The sequence below is a fragment of the Microtus oregoni genome, unplaced genomic scaffold (assembly GCF_018167655.1).
Source record: "Microtus oregoni isolate MIOR12 unplaced genomic scaffold, Mior012 000023F_ref0000262, whole genome shotgun sequence".
Classification (NCBI taxonomy): domain Eukaryota; kingdom Metazoa; phylum Chordata; class Mammalia; order Rodentia; family Cricetidae; genus Microtus; species Microtus oregoni.
Genome location: NW_024543082.1, coordinates 2793475 through 2809737, shown reverse-complemented (window position 1 = coordinate 2809737; position 16263 = coordinate 2793475). Strand labels below are relative to the sequence as shown.

At 43.5% G+C, this 16263-nt stretch overlaps 1 protein-coding gene across 7 annotated transcripts in view; it reads right to left on the bottom strand.

The window, feature by feature from the left end:
* Znf148 (zinc finger protein 148) overlaps positions 1-15984 on the bottom strand; it is a 120000-nt gene extending 104016 nt beyond the window's left edge. For 5 of the 7 annotated variants that reach the window (XM_041672744.1, XM_041672742.1, XM_041672741.1 and 2 more), the window contains exon 1: positions 15794-15984. The gene's annotated coding sequence lies outside the window, so the exon portion shown is untranslated. Of the gene's footprint in view, positions 1-14931; positions 15616-15793 lie in introns of those variants that run through there. The other 2 variants (XM_041672743.1, XM_041672746.1) reach the window with 1 other exon arrangement.
* Positions 15985-16263: the final 279 nt, after the last annotated feature.

The window sequence follows — 16263 nt, the reverse complement described above, 5'->3', positions numbered from 1 at the left end:
AAGACAGCATATGAAGTAAGTGAGGTGTGAATGCATAGTCTCAGCTGCTGGGTAGAGAAGGGTTCTAACAGAAGGGTAGCAGTTTGGGGCCAGCCTAAGGAAACATAAGACTGGCTCTTATCCGGAAAACAAAGAAAAAAGACTGAAAATGAGAGAAAAGGCATAACTCACTAAGGGAACCTTTTAGGTTCTTCAACGAGATGTCCCTTCTGTCTACCCTGCTACTCCCCATTTGTCCTGAATCTCGCTATAGACAGCAGTGTTCTCCAGGCAGCACGTCTTCTCCACATTTGCTCTCCTGCAAGCTACTCTTCTTTCCCCTCCTTACTTTAAGCATCTGACATCCTCATTCATTTCCAGTCAGTTACCGCACTGGTGATACTCTGGCAGGGATGTGGCTCAGTTGCTAGGGTGAATCCCTAGCATGCACCTAACTCTGGTTTGACCCAAGCAGCACTTAAAACCAGATACGGGAGGACTCGGGAGGCCGAGGCAGGCGGACCTCTGTGAGTTGGAGGCCAGCCCAGGACAGGCTCCAAAGCAACAGAGAAACCCTGTCTAGAAAAACCAAACAAACAAACAAACAAACAAAACACAACACAACACCAGATATGGTACATATCTGTACTGTAATCCTAGCACTTGTGAGGGAGAGGCAGGAGAATCAGAAGTTCAAGATCATCCTTAAACAGACAGCAAGTTCAATCCCAGCTTGGACTACTACTGGCAATTTCTGAAAGAAGGGAAAAAAGGGGGAAGCGAGGGTGTTCATGCTCTATAGTTAACAAATACAAGCCTTTCACCTCATCTTTGATATACTTTTACCTCATTTTATTTTTCTAATTCACATATCTCTCAGCTAAGTTTATCTGTATATTACATAGAAAAGGCTATGATTCTACAAGTGTTATTTTATACAGAAAGTCAAAGAATTGGTGACTATTAACAAATCGTCTATTTCTCTCAATCCCGTACCTCAAAAACAATCTGATATTTTCTTTCTTTCCTTTTTTTTTTTTCTAACCCCCTGACCAGACTTCTGTGACCACTTCCTCTTCTCTCAAACTTGCCCTTTCATACATAACCAGCTTCTCTAAAGTTCATTCTCCTGCTCCACCAGTGTGAGAAACTGTTTGAGTTCGGGGCCAGCCTGGTCTACAAAGCAAATTCCATGACAGCCAGAACTGTACACAAAGAAACCCTGTCTCGGGGGAAAACAAAAAAGAATAAGCAGAAACACATTAACTCTTCCACAATTTATTCTAAATATAAGTATCTATCCCATCAACTAATCTAAATTACTTCCATACTGAAATGCTTAATCCTATTCAAACACTCCAGTCCTTCCATGGAAGTCTTAGATCCCACCTTTGGTACCTATAATCCTCTTTACAGCTTCTAATTCGTCCATCTGTTACTTCCTGCCGCCAATTTCAGAATAAGGTACTCATCCTTCTTCAAGCAAACGCAATTCCTGCATCCACTGCTTCCATTCTCTCCCAGCTCACTGAGTACACCTCCATGCATTCTGATGAGTGGCTTTCTTCAAGACCACAGAGAAAAACCAAAGTTCTATGCACCCAGCCCTGGCCACACTCAAGTCCTCATCTTTTTGGCAAAGACACTTACAAACCTGTCTTAGTTTGCACATGCATATGACTTTTACATGGCATTCTTACACTAGATTCATGGCCGTGGCTTGTGTTAAGACCACTCCTCTTAACCCAAATTGTGGGTATTTTCTCTAGTTCTATTCTGGAACTTTCTAGTGCTCTCCCTCTTAACACTGTCTAAACCCCTTCCCTCTTCATATGGAGGTCTTCCTCGGCTCCTCCAAAATACCCTTTCAGTCACCACCCGCTGCTACAATCTAGTGTTCCTAAGAAATTTGAATATTTATTGATTTCTCTTTTTTTTTTAATCTTACTTATAAAACAGGTGTAGTGGCACACATCTTTAATGGCACAACAAGAGGCAGGTGGGGAATCTCTGTGAGTTCAAAGCCAGTCTGGTCTACAGAGTAAGTTCCAGGTCAGCCAAGGCTATGTAGAGAGACTGCCTTAAAAAAAGAAAAGGAAAGGGGGAAAAAAAAAAAAAAGACAAAAAAAAAGTTTTTATTTATTTCTGTATATGGGTGCTTTGTCTTCATGTATATCTACACAACACATGCATGCAGTAGTTATGGAGAAAATAGGGTGACTTATCCCCTAGGACTGGAGTAACCGATGGTTGTGAACCACCATGTGGTGCTTGAAATTGAATCTGGTTCCTGTGAAGAGCAGCCAGGACTCTCACTCTCAAGCACTTAGCCATCTCTCCAGCCCCATATACTGAGTTGTTCCACTATTGCTTTAATTAACCTGATCCGTCTGCTATTGTTTCAATTAACACTTAAAATTATCAGCCCACTACCAAGTATAGTAGTTGTGTCAATTACCAACCCCACACATGTATTCTGAAGTCTCTATTGGACCTCTTGGCTCTACATCCAATACTTTTAACTCTTGCTAGAGGATAACCTATCCTCTATATTTCTATTTAGTTTGCTTTTGTTTTGTTAGACCCAAATCTCCTTTTGTAGCCCAAGGAGTCCCTGATTTTACCTACAGGTGTGATCCAGACACCTGGCCCAATGTCTTAACACACTGAAACAGTTCTAGGTAACTAAATTATCTCTGTTAACAATATCACAGTCCTCAATCACCTTTATTCCACTACCATTACTGCCAACTTACATCCTCAATACTTCATACTTTGCACAGCCTTATAAATGACTTCCAGTTATGTCTCCACAAAGAAAAGGTCTTAAGACTTCATTCTTAAACCCTCTTCTTACTTCTCCGCTCAACACTCATCAGTTAGAACAAAACTTCATCAGTGGCTCCCCACTATACCTTAAGTCAAGTTAAAGCTCCTACAAGTTCCCCAATTACAGGCTATTCAACTGTCCAACAACTGTAGAATGGGTAAACACTGTGGAATAGTAATATAGGAGACACCTAAGAAGGAATGAAAAATAAGCTACCATTATATGCAACAGAAATGAATCTAACAGCCATAATTTAAGCAAAAGAAAACAGACACAGAGGTATGATTGCATTTATATGAAATTCAAAGCCACACAGAACTACTCTGTTATGACAGAGATTAGAATAATGACTGTGGTTTGGAGGATACATCTTCCTACTTGGAGGTGACGCACAGGGAATTAATGCGGGTGTAAGAAACATTAGAAACCTTCTATATATTAAGTTAGGAGGTAGCCAGATAAATGGATATGTAAATAAATAAGTTTTAAAGCATATTACTCTGTGCCTTTAAGATTGGAGTACCTTACTGGACATACTTCAATAAATAAAATAGTTTAAACCATTTTGGTCTGGATTTCAAGCTCTCCCTGCTACTGTTTTCTAGCTTTATTTCCTTTCATTCCTCAACACAAACCTTAATTATAGCTGATTTAAACCACCAAACCTTCAACACACCCAGAACTGTCATACCACCACCCTCATCATCCTGCCTATGCAGTCCCACCTACCCTTCACGTTCTAAGCTGAACACCGATTCTTCCACAAAGCCTGATCAAGACTGCCACATAATCTGTTCATAGACGAATGCATATACTTTATCGATAAATTCCTCAAGAAAATGGATAGTGCATTCATAAACATAGATGCATCCTTTCATAGTCTACCACAAAACCTTGTACAGTGTAAGTGCACAAGGATTCTTAAGTAAATTCTGCTAGTCTATCAAAAACACCCTGTAATCTACCCCTCCTTCTCATATCCTACTCATTGCTATTTCTATTCACAATCCATCCCAGTTTGCAAGTTTAAAACCATACAAAAATGGTTAAACCCTTACTACGTGAAAAAAAAAATGTTGTAATGCATCCACTATACTACCCCAAAATACAATCCAATTTCAGCTGCTGCCATTTGAATGTTTCTAGTCACCCAGTCTCTCCGCCACAATAATCCCATCCCATCCCCTCATCTCTAATCCTACTCTTACCTAACTCCAGCCCTCTGAGGCTTCATCACAAGCCTCCTAACTGGTCTTCTCATCTGCCTTACTGGACTACCACACTGCCCCAGTGCTGTAGGGCACATCTATGTCAGACTGAACAAATAAGCCGAGGGACATAACTTCAGTAGCAAAGCATTTGGCTAGCATGTGCAAAGCCCCAGTTTCAATCCTTAGCACTAAAGGGAAAAAAAAAAAGATGAAAGTCTAATGTATATAGTTCTTGACTTAAATTCTCTTCTCAAAATTCCATAGCTATACATTACTGATGTATGTTAACATTGTAATCATCAAAGCCCCACAACAACCTTGGTCACAAAGGTACAAATGGTTATCAATTTCCTGATAATAAAGAACAGAGGATCAGGAAAGGAAATAATTCTCTACAACAGTGGTTCTCAACCTTCCTAATGTTATGACCCTTTAATCAGTTCCTCATGTTATGGTGGAAGCAAAAACTTATTTCGTTGCTACTTCATAACTGTGATTTGCAACTATTAGTTATGAATTTTAATGTAAATATCTAATATACCACCCAAGGAGTCATGATCCCACAGGTTGAGAACCATTGCTCTACAATTATAAAATGTGTAAAGACAACAACCCAGGTTCTATGTGCTTACAAAGCACAACACTAACACACCAATACAAACTACTTACTTAGCTTTCAGGTCACTCATATTCTACCTAACCCAAGCTAACTCTTCCTACTTTAAAATGTAATACACCCAACTCATGAATTGACCCCCTCTACTCTTAAAAGTACAGGTTGTGATTCTTTAGAAACTCATGAAACTCATTTCATGGATGATAATTAAGTTCTTACCCCAAATCCCTTAAGTTAGCTTTGCTTTCTTTGGTGGGGGGAGGGGGAAGTATTTTCCCTTTTAGATAATATCTGGACTGTGCATACTGGCACATGCCTTTCATCACAGCACTCAAGAAGCAGAGGCAGGTGGATCTCTGCATTCAAGGCCTGGTCTACATAGTAAGCCAGGCCTACACATAATGAGACTCTGTTTTTAAAAAAGGGGGGTGGTGCTAGAGGAATGGCTCAGCAGTTACAGAGAGAGTACTGGCAGCTCTTCCAGATGACCTTGGTGTCATCTCCAACACCCACATGGCAGCTCCCAACTGTCTGTAACTCCAGCCCCAAGGGATCCAATGCCTGCATGCATGTACATATAAAATACAATAACTCTTTTAAAAGAAGAATACATACTATTCAAGAGAATCCACCTTGGTAAAGAAGGTTCTGGGGCTGGAGAGATGGCTCAGTGCTTAAGAGCACTGGCTGCTCTTCCGGAGGTCCTGAGTTCAATTCCCAGCAACCACATGGTGGCTCACAACCATCTATAATGAGACCTGGCGCCCCCTTCTGGCATGCAGGCACACATGGAAGGAATGCTGTACACATAATAAATAAACAAATCTTAAAAAAAAATGTTCTGGCTGTGAATTTTGTTTTACATATACACATATTCATACACATATGTATTAACTGATATGTGCCTTGTATTTCTTACTGTGGGTTATCATTTAAATATTATACCATTCCTCATTCATAGACCTTAGATGTCTCATCTCTAACCTCTCAGGCTAAAATGTTTTTTTAATTATTTTATGTATTTATATCTTTTTTCTTTTTCTCCCTCCCCCCCCCCCCCTTGAGACAGGCTCTCTATGCAGCCCAGACTGACTTTGAACTCCCTATGTTGGTCAAACTGGCCTGGAAAGCTGGATCCTCCTGCCCCTGCCACTGCCTTCAGGTGCTGGAATTAGAGACCTGCACACCAGTACCCCAGCTTTAAAATACGCTTCTGTGGCACTGCAATGCTGTCCCGGGTTTGTCAAGTCAAGTACATTCTTACAACTTCAGCAGCAGTGGGTAATTTCTTATGGTGCCCTTGGCTGTTTATGGCTGTTTGTGAGCACCATGTATGTGTGCACAAGTCCAGCTCCCCCAGAATATAACTCCCAAAGGACTCATTCTCGATGGCATCTTATAACGCTTTTGTAGAGAATGTACCTGATCTGTTAAATAAAAACCATCTATAAATTACATGAATAATCTCTGATATAGTCCAAACTTTCTGTTAACTCAAGGGGTTCAAGCAGTCTTACCATCTCTCTCCTCAAGCAATCCTCTTTACCTGCCTCCCATCTTCCCCTTCTCACTAGACATGACTTAGAATCATTTCCTTGTTGCAGAACCACTTTCCCCCCAATCTGATTCTCTTCTGCATTAATTCTAGTTCTCCAACATCTAAACCAAACGATCTCTCTTTTGGAGGCAGGGGTGGGAAGCTGGTAGGTAGAGCATCTCAAATCTGTCATTCTAACTGGCCTGAAGCTTGCTATATAGACAAGGATGCCCCTCAACCTACAACAATCCTCCTGCTTCTGTGGTGCTAGGATTACAGGCGTGAGCCACCAGCCATATTGAACAATTTTATAGTTAACATATTTTCCAACTACATCTCCTCAAATTATGTTCACTCCTTCCTTTTGCACCCATTTTTATCAACCCCCTTAATTCTTGTTTGTAATAAAAGGCGAATTATACATAAATAAAACAAAAACTGAAAACAAAACTCAGCTCTCCTGAACTAGCTTCCCCTTCACTCATTTACTCAGCAGGCAAGTGTGTGTCCACAGCACACACGCCCTCAGTCCTAGCTGTCCATCTGCAGTCCACACAGCAGTTCTGACAAGTGTGTATCCACTGCACACACGCCTTCAGTCCTAGCTGTCCATCTGCAGTCCACACAGCAGCTCTGACAAGTGTGTATCTACTGCACACACGCCCTCAGTCCTAGCTGTCCATCTGCAATTCACACAGCAGCTCTGACAAGTGTGCAGGAAAATGCCAGACTTGTGTTCTTCATTCACTAACCAAAGAAACTGCAAGATAGACTCAGAAAACAAACTAAAAGATGTACTAGATAAAGATTGAAAAGACCCCACACTTGTTGCAGGGAGCTCAAAAAAATCTATCCAACATAAGATAATTTAGAAAGAAACAGAACAGTAGGAACAGCTAAGAGGAAACAGGCAGAAGGCATTCAAATAGATTCAGATGGTAGGCTCACTGTAAGGCTGTCCAAGAAACCTGGAGCCCTTTGGTCCCATTCTGAAACTCCTTAGGGCAACAACAGTTCTCAACCTTCCTAATGCTACGACTCTTTAATACAGCTCCTCATGTTCTGGTGACCCCCCCAACCATAAAATCATTTCATTGCTACTTCATAACTTTAATTTTGCTACTGTTACGAATCATAATGTAAATACTTTTAGAGATAGAGGGTTCTGAAGGGGTTGCGACCCATAGGTTAAGAACCACTGCCATCGAGCAAGGAACTCAGGACCGCGAGGGGTGCACCCACACACTGAGACAATGGGGATGTTCTATCAGGAACTCACCAAGGCCAGCTGGCCTGGGTCTGAAAAAGCATGGGATAAAACTGGACTTGCTGAACATAGTGGACAATGAGGACTGAGAACTCAAGAACAATGGCAATGGGTTTTTGATCCTACTGCACGTACTGGCTTTGTGGGAGCCTAGGCAGTTTGGATGCTCACCTTACTAGACCTGGATAGAGGTGGATGGTCCTTGGACTTCCCACAGGTCAGGGAACCCTGATTGCTCTTCGGGCTGATGAGGGAGGGGGACTTGATGGGGGAGGAGAAGGGAAATGGGAGGCGGTGGCGGGGAGGAGGCAGAAATCTTTAATAAATCAATCAATCAATCAATCAATCAATAAATAAAACAAAAAAAAAAGAACCACTGCCATAGGGAGTCGCGCAAACATCTAAACTTCTTCTATCCTTTCCCAATACTATTAGCAAATACGCCAATGATACGTCAGTCTTCAAAACTCCATTGTCCCCATTGTCCAGCCAGGCATGGTGGCACACACCTTTAATCCCAGTACTTGGGGGAGGCAGAAGCAGGAGGATCTTTGTGAGTTCAAGGCCAGTCTGGTCTACAAGGAGTTCCAGAACAGTTAGGGCTACACAGTGAGACCCTGACTCAAAAAGTGCACACATGCACGCACACACAAGGTATCCCTTACTTTTTTTTATTCAATCCACCCATCCAACCATCTGATTTTGCTCAACTAACACTTAGAAGTGCCTAACTGTAAAGTGGTCACCATCTGCAAAATATTCCCAACTTCCTCTTTGAGAGTATTTTTTTTAAAAAAATATTTATTTATTTATTCATTATGGATACAATATTCTGTCTGTGTGCATGTCTGCAGGCCAGAAGAGGGCACCAGACCGCATTACAGAAACTCATTTTTGTGCCTTTGACTAACTGAACTGTAAGTAAAACCACTCTCTATTTTCTCTATTTAATACTGATTGGTCTTTATCACTTCTAAAAATCAAAACTTTGAGTAAAAACAGACTTGTCAGGAGTCAGAAAGATGATCATTAAGTAATAACAATTGCCACCAAGCCTGATAACCTCAGTTTGGTCTCTGGGATCCACATGGTGGAAGAAAAAAACAGACTCCTCACAAGTTACCTTCTGACCTACACAGACACACACACACACACACACACACACACACACACGATAGATAGATAGACTGACAGACAGATAGATAGTTTTTGAGAAGAATTGTCAACAATGAAGGTACTCAAAATAGTATACTTTGTACTAATTTTAAATGTACCGCCCTGAAAGAATTATGTACTCATAAAGGACCACATCTCAAATATAATTTAGAAAAAAACTTCCCCAAAAAGCATACAATAGACGTTCAGTAATAGTTGAATAAAGTAATGCTGGAGATTGAAAGGTAATTCAGAAAAAAGGCATTCTACCAAAGGTCTGAACACTACCTGAAGATATTTAAAAGACCAACTTCAGGCTAGAGAGACACTCAGCAGGTAAAGGCACCTGCTGCCAAGCCTGTCAACCTGAGTTCAATCCCCAGAACCATTGGAGAGAACTGTTGTCCTGTGAGCTCCACATGCACTGTGGCGTATATGCTCACATGCAGATACACATGAAAATAACAATATTTTTATTGTTTCAGATTCCTGAAATCTTTGTTAGTGAATTGTTTCACACTTGTTATTCTCACCAAACAGAGGGGAGAAAAGATCTCATCTAATTTTTTTTTTTTTTCTAATCAGATTGTTTGGGACTTGGGGAAATGAGGGACACAGTCTCACACTGTAGTTACGGCTGACTCAAAATCTTCCTGCCTCACCATACACTCTTGGAGTACTCAAATTACAGACTTAGGTCATAATGCCTGGCTAAATCAGATTTTTTTTTTTAGTATGTGTGCATGTGTATACGGGTGTATACACACCTGTATGTGAACACGTATGTGCTTGAAGGCCATAGGTGTCCTGCTCTCTCTGCCTCTCAATGAATCTGGAACAACTTAGCTATTTCTGTCTCTGCCCACCCTCAAACCCAACCCTCTAACCTACACAGTGCTGGGGTTACAGGCATAGGTGCAACCACTCTAGCTTTTTTTAAAAAATATTTATTTATTTATTATGTATAGAATATTCTGTCTGTGTGTATGCCTGCAGGCCAGAAGAGGGCACCAGACCTCATTACAGATGGTTGTGAGCCACCATGTGGTTGCTGGGAATTGAACTCAGGACCTTTGGAAGAGTAGGCAATGCTCTTAACTACTGAGCCATCTCTCCAGCCCCCCACTCTAGCTTTTTCTACGAGTCCTGGGGATTTAAACTCAAGTCCTCAAACCTTGCACAGCAAGAGTTCTTGCCCTCTGAGATAGCTCCCTAGTTCTTAAAACAAGATTCTTAAAACAGAGAGAGCTAAGAAAATAGACCAAATTAAACCACCTTCAGATTAGAAGAAGCCCTTTGATCTCAAACCTTCAATGTTTATGCGGGATTAGAGCTTCAATCTAATCCATTCCATCTTCTACCACGAATGTAAACACCCCTTTGGTCCTCCATGCTCTCAAACTCACATACCCACAGACATACACTGGTGTTGGTTTGCTCACTGAGAAAAGGTATTGCTATGTAGCCCTGGTTGGCCTGGAGCTCCCTATATGGACCATGATGATCAAGTGTCATCATTATTACTAACTCAACACTACCTTCTAGCAATCATTCAACAGGTAATTACTAAAAATCAAACTGTTAGCTGGCAGTGATGGCACATGTCTTTAATACCAGCACTCAGCAGGCAGAGGCAGACAGATCTCGGAGTTCCAAGGCCACAAGGCTAGCCTGGTCTACAGAGTGAATTCCAGGACAGCCAAGGCTACACAGAGAAACCCTGCCTCAAAAAACAAAACAAAAAAAAAAAAAAACTGTTCAGTTTCCCCAAATATTATTTGAATAAAATCTCAGTTCTAAAACAGTTTACAATCTAGTTAGCATTCTCAAAGAGAAGGGAAATATATAAATGAATATGAAAAGACGATAAAGCTAGCTCAGTGGCAGAGTCCTTGCCTAACAAGCACAAGACTCTAGATGTAATCTGCAATACCAGAAAAATTTTAAAGAGAACAATACACATAAGAAATTAGAATATTCAGTATTCACATCTACATGTGAAAGAAATCTTGACATTAAGAATAAAAGAGGCTTCCAAGAAGCTTAGTTAAATAAGATTTCCTAAAAGAAGTAGAACAGTACTTATTCCCCACATCTATGGTACTGACCTTAACTCCATATACAAACTTTGAAAACAGACTCCATTCTTTTTATTAGTTTTTATTCTGTGTGTATACATGCACACACATGCCACTTGCATGTAGAGGTCAGTGGACAATGTGCAGGAGTCAGTTCTCTCCTTCTACCATGTGGGTTTTGGGAACTGAACTCAGGTAATCCGACTTGGCAGCAAGAACTTTTACTAGCTGAGCCATCTCACCAGCCCTGACTCCATTCTTCTAAATGAGCATCATAGATTTGTCCACTAATCTATTACTTAATAAAAATATGAGTTATAGCGAGGGGCCAGCGAAATGGCTCAGTGGGGAAAGGAGTCTGCTGCAAAGCCTGGTGACCTGAGTTTGATCCCACAGACAGACCCACAAGGTAGAACTGACTCACTCAAATTGTCCTCCACACTTACATCGTGATGCATGTGCATGCATGCTGTGTGTGCACGTACAAAATAAATAAGTGCAATTTAAAAAAATGTTACAGTCAGACATAGTGGTGCATGCCTATAATCCCACAAGACTGAAGCAGAGGGATTCGGAGACCTAGGTAAGCCTGGACAACTTTGCAAGTTCCAGGCCAGTCGGGAACCATTTAGCAAGGCCCTCTCTCCAATGAATGAATAAATGAACAAACACCTCAGACACCTGGAATGAACAGTCAGGGTCATTTTAACACATTCCCATGTTTCATCAGCTCTAGCTCTCCAGAAGCCTGCCAAAGAATACACAACCCGGTAGGCACCTCCTCCCCATCTCTAACCAGCAAATCTAATGCTGCAAAACGCTGTTTCCTACAAGTCTTGTTTGGGTCCAAACCTCCCTTTATCATTTCACCCAATACTTCTACCTACTTTAACAAGCCCTCTTTAAAGTTAGAAGAGTTTAAAGTCTCCTTAATTTTTTTTTTATGTGCATTGGTGTTTTGTCTAGATGTGTGTCTGTGTGAAGGTGTGGGAGTCCCTGGAACTGGAGTTACAGAGAGGTGTGAGCTGCCATGTGGGTGCTGCAAATTGAACCCTGGTTATCTGGAAGAGCAGTCAGAAGAGCTGCACCATCCCTCCAGCCCCTTAAAGGCTCTTCTAACACAATGGGCAAATCAAGAGATACAAACTCAAACAAATAGTTTAAAGTTTCTAATTTGAGTTTTTAAGCCTCAAAACTTAAGGTTTAGGTAGGGCCAGCGAGACGGTTAAGAGGGTCAATGTGCTTTGCTTAATGATACTAGCCTGACGACCTGAGTTCAATCCCTGGAACCCATATAAAGGTGAATGAGAGAAACCAACTCGTGAAAGTTGTCCTCTGACCTCCACACATATTCACCCTGCTAGACATGTGCCCACACACAACAAAATTGCTTTAATTTAAATAAAAATTAAATTTAAAATAAAAATCTTAATATCAAGACTTAGGCACATCATGTGAAAGTATAGATCAGAATGGAGAACAAAAAGAGAAAACATCATCCATTGCACTCAGGAACACTGACTTCTATAGTCAGTCTCCAGAGTGGTGATGTCACTTTGTAAAGAGACATGATGGAGCAGAGCATGGTGGCATACGCCTGCAATCCTGCACCCTGGGCTACCTAAACCAAACAAAAATGATAAAAGCATATCAACTACTTAGAGCTGGAGAACCACGAACTACAAAAAAAGGAATGCTTAGAAGTAGCACAACTGTGTGGGAGAACACAAGGTAGCAGAGAGATAAATATGATCAAAGTACATTATACACATGTGTGAAAATGCCATAAAGTGACCCGTTATCTTGTACAAAGTGTGCTTATTTTCTTTTTTGCTGTTTTTTTGTTTTTCCGAGACAGGATTTCTTTGTTAGCAGTCCTGGGTGTCCTGGAACTCGCTTTTGTAGACCAGGCTGAACTCAAACTCACTGAGATCCGCCTGCCTCTGCATCCCAAGTGCTGGGATTAAAGACCAGGCCACCACAAATGTGGCTGTGTTTATTTTCTTAAGGTGTAAGACAAGAAAAAGGTTAAGAAAACAGTGGGCTGGAGTTGTAGCTCAGTTTATCCAGTTTGTAGTGTTTACCCAGCAGGCAAAAAGTCTCGGATTCAGCAAGCAGTGGTGGCACACACACAGCACTCAGGAGGCAGAGGCAGGTGAGTCTCCATGAGCTTGGGGCCAGCCTGGTCTAGAGAGCAAGTTCCAGGACAGCCAGGGCTACAGAGAGAAACCATGTTTCAAAAAAATCAAATAAATAAATAGAGTCCTGGGTTCAATTACCAGCACTTCATACACTAGATGTAGACAGATGCTTTTAATGCCAGAACTTAAGAAGGCAAAAGGTTCAGAAAGTCATGGTCATCTTCCCTACATGAAGCCCCTGTCCCACGAACAATGGAATGGATCTGTTGAGTTTGGGAGCAGGGTCAGCACAGCAGGCAGCAGTCTTTGGAAAGAGAAACTGCAACTGACAGGGTTTGCTTTTCATTGCTGGTCCCTTCAGAACAATCTTTAAATTACATACATACACTCAGGAGGCAGAGGCAGGCAGATCTCTGTGAGTTCGAGGCCAGCCTGGTCTACAAGAGCTAGTTCCAGGACAGGAATCAAAAGCTACGGAGAAACCCTGTCTCGAAAAATCCAAATAAATAAATAAATAAAATGTTCATATTATTCACATAAGAAAAACAACATACTATATTTAGGTGTATTGTAGTAAAAGAACTGACAATATACAGAACTAGTGGGGGAAATGAGCCTCCCGCACAATAGGTACATCATATCAAGTCAGCCCTTTTTAAAAGTGACCAAATCAAGTTGGAAAACAACTCATCCGTTAAAAAAGTGCTTCTTCCAAAGGACCCAAGTTCAGTTCCCAGCACCCACGTCAGACAGCTCAAAACTGCCTGTCATGACAGCTCTAGACCATATAACATTCTCTTCTAGCCTATTTGGGTACCCCCACATCCAAGGCATATGTGCACACAAACACACACACATACATAAAAATAAAAACCTTTAAAAGTGGTCAAATCTAAATGCACTAAACAGGAAATTTTCCAAGTTTTTCAAGACAAATCCTGATTATTTCTATAAAAAAAACTGTAATGGAAGAAACCTCCTCCCCCTCCTTAAGTAGCATCTTAGCTAGAGAAATGAAATCTTTCCTGAAAGAATGTGGGGTAAGAGTTTCCCATTCCTCTCCCAAATTTTCTCTTTTCCTTCAACTTCCAGAAAAAGATGTGACATTGAACACACTGATCCTCTCTTCAGTTGAAGTAGTATTACAACATATTATGTATGTAATTCCTCTGAACAATAAAAGGTCAATACTATTCTGGTAGCTCTTAAGACACTGACCTAGCCATGCAGTGGTGCACGCTTTAATCCCAACACTCAGGAGGCAGAGGCAGGTGGATCTCTGAGTTTGAGTACAACCTGGTTTACAAAATGAGTTCCAAGACGGCAAGAACTAGGGTTTCAACAGCAACAAAAAAGACAGGACACTGTTCTCGCCCAATGTTCCTTCTTGAAAATCCGGTCTAATGTGCTCTCAGTAAATGCAACAGAAAGACCCTGGTTTCCTGACATAGAGATGCTAACTGTCCCTTCTCACCAGACCTGGACTCATCCTGCCACTTCAAGTTTCCTTAGACATCATGATCAACTATTCTCGACCTCCTTATAACTCAGATCAACACAGATAACATACAGCCTCCATTCTGCATGCCTACATTTTGCCGGCAGATGTTCTTTTCTTCAGTAACACCATGCCTCGGTGACAGTACATCCAGAATTGTGAATAGAGAAGGATCTCCCGCCAACACAAGGTATAAAACCAAGCCAACTAGACTCCTTTGGGCTACAAATGGAGCCCCCAAACAACGGGACTACCATGCACCAACTCTCAACGCGCACAATTATAATCTTGTGTCCTGCAACCTAGGCTGAAATATGGCACGGCTCTTCTAGAACTGTGGACGCTAGGGAGCGAAGAAGAAAACCTCCAGGCCAAGTAATTCCTATTCCCGTGTCTGCCAGGATGGTGTTCAGCCAGCCTCCGGTAAGTGACAATACTCCAAATCTGCTAAAATTCTTAACTCCGTAGCCTCAAGAATCCCCACAGGCCCGGCGGTTTCTCAAGGTCTCTTCCCAAGATCTTCAGTTCAGTAGTGCGGCACTAAAACGTCTCAAGCCAACCTACAGACTAAGTGACTGATTCTCAGTGACCCCCAACCACAGCGGGGACCCACACTTACCGGATGTCATCTACTGAAGAGCCCAAACAGGTTCCGAACTAGGCCACTCTGGCCCATCTGGAATAACTCTTTAGACCTTGGGCCAGCATTTGATAATTATGCTACATCTGTCGATGCTATTATGCATTCCCTGCATCTTCTCTAATATTTCGCACTCCTCTGGCTTCAAATGCTCTCCCTTCTATCCGCAGAAACTACTCTATGCCTTTCTTTCCTTGCCTTGGAAACGCTTCGATTCTTTCCATAATGAAACACCTAGTATATCTGCACAATGAACACCCCCAGAATCCTCAAGACTGCTCCACAGCCACCCCCGGCATTCCTCCACCTATCCGGTATCTTCCCTCCGGCCCCTTTCTCCCCTTTCGCACTCCCACTATGCTTCCTGCAAGCAATCCCCTTTCTCCAGCCCCTGCCCTTCCCTGCAGCCAAAGAGCACACCGAGGCAGCAGCGGCGACCGAGGCCTGCGGTGCATAAAGCACTGCACCAAGACGGCGGAGAGCCCTGGGGTCTGGCCGGCCTCCTCGCCCACAGCCTGGCACCCCGAGGCCTCTCCGCAAGCATCCCACCTCCTTCCTACCCGACACCGGCCGCAGGCCTCGGAGGCCGCCAGCTCGCCTCCACCGCCCCCGTCATTCTCCGTTCTCCAAGCCCCGACCCACCATCCTCGCCCCGCTTCCTCGCGTCCCCCAGCCCCGCGCTCCCGCGGCCTGCACCCGCCGCTTCCCGGGCCGCCCCCGGCTGGCCCGCCGCTCCCGCGGGTCAGGCCGCCGCCGTCGCGCTCCCCCCCCCCCCCTCCGCGCGCCGCCCCCTCCCCTCCCCCGCCCTCCCGGGCCCAGGCCTGCCAGGCCGAGCGTTTACCGCGGGCTGGCGCCGAGGCGCGCGGTCACCGACTGCAGGCGGCTGCGGCTCCGACCTTCCCACGGGCCCGGCAAGGAGGGCGAGGGGGAGGGGAGAGAACTTTTGCTGTGGCAGCTCCGGCGACAGCTCCCACCCCTGCGCCTTTCTCCTCTTCCTCCCCCTCCTCCTCCTCCTCTTCCTCCTTCTCTTCCTCCTCCCAGAGCAGTCGAGAGGCAGACATGGCGCGGCTAGAGCGCCGCCGCGGTCGCCGCCGCTGCCGGCGCGGTGCATTGTGGGAAGCCCCGCACACAGGAAGCGCTCCGGGCCGCCCGCCCTCGCCTGGCGCGGAGATCTGGCTGCGAGACCCAGCGTGGCTCTGATTCCGGCGCCTGCGTGTCAGTCGCGCAGCGTGGCCGGGGAAGCTGGCTCCGCGTCGCGCTTACCCCTGATGGGCCTTGAAGGAAGACGCTTTGAAATAGATCGGAGCCGAG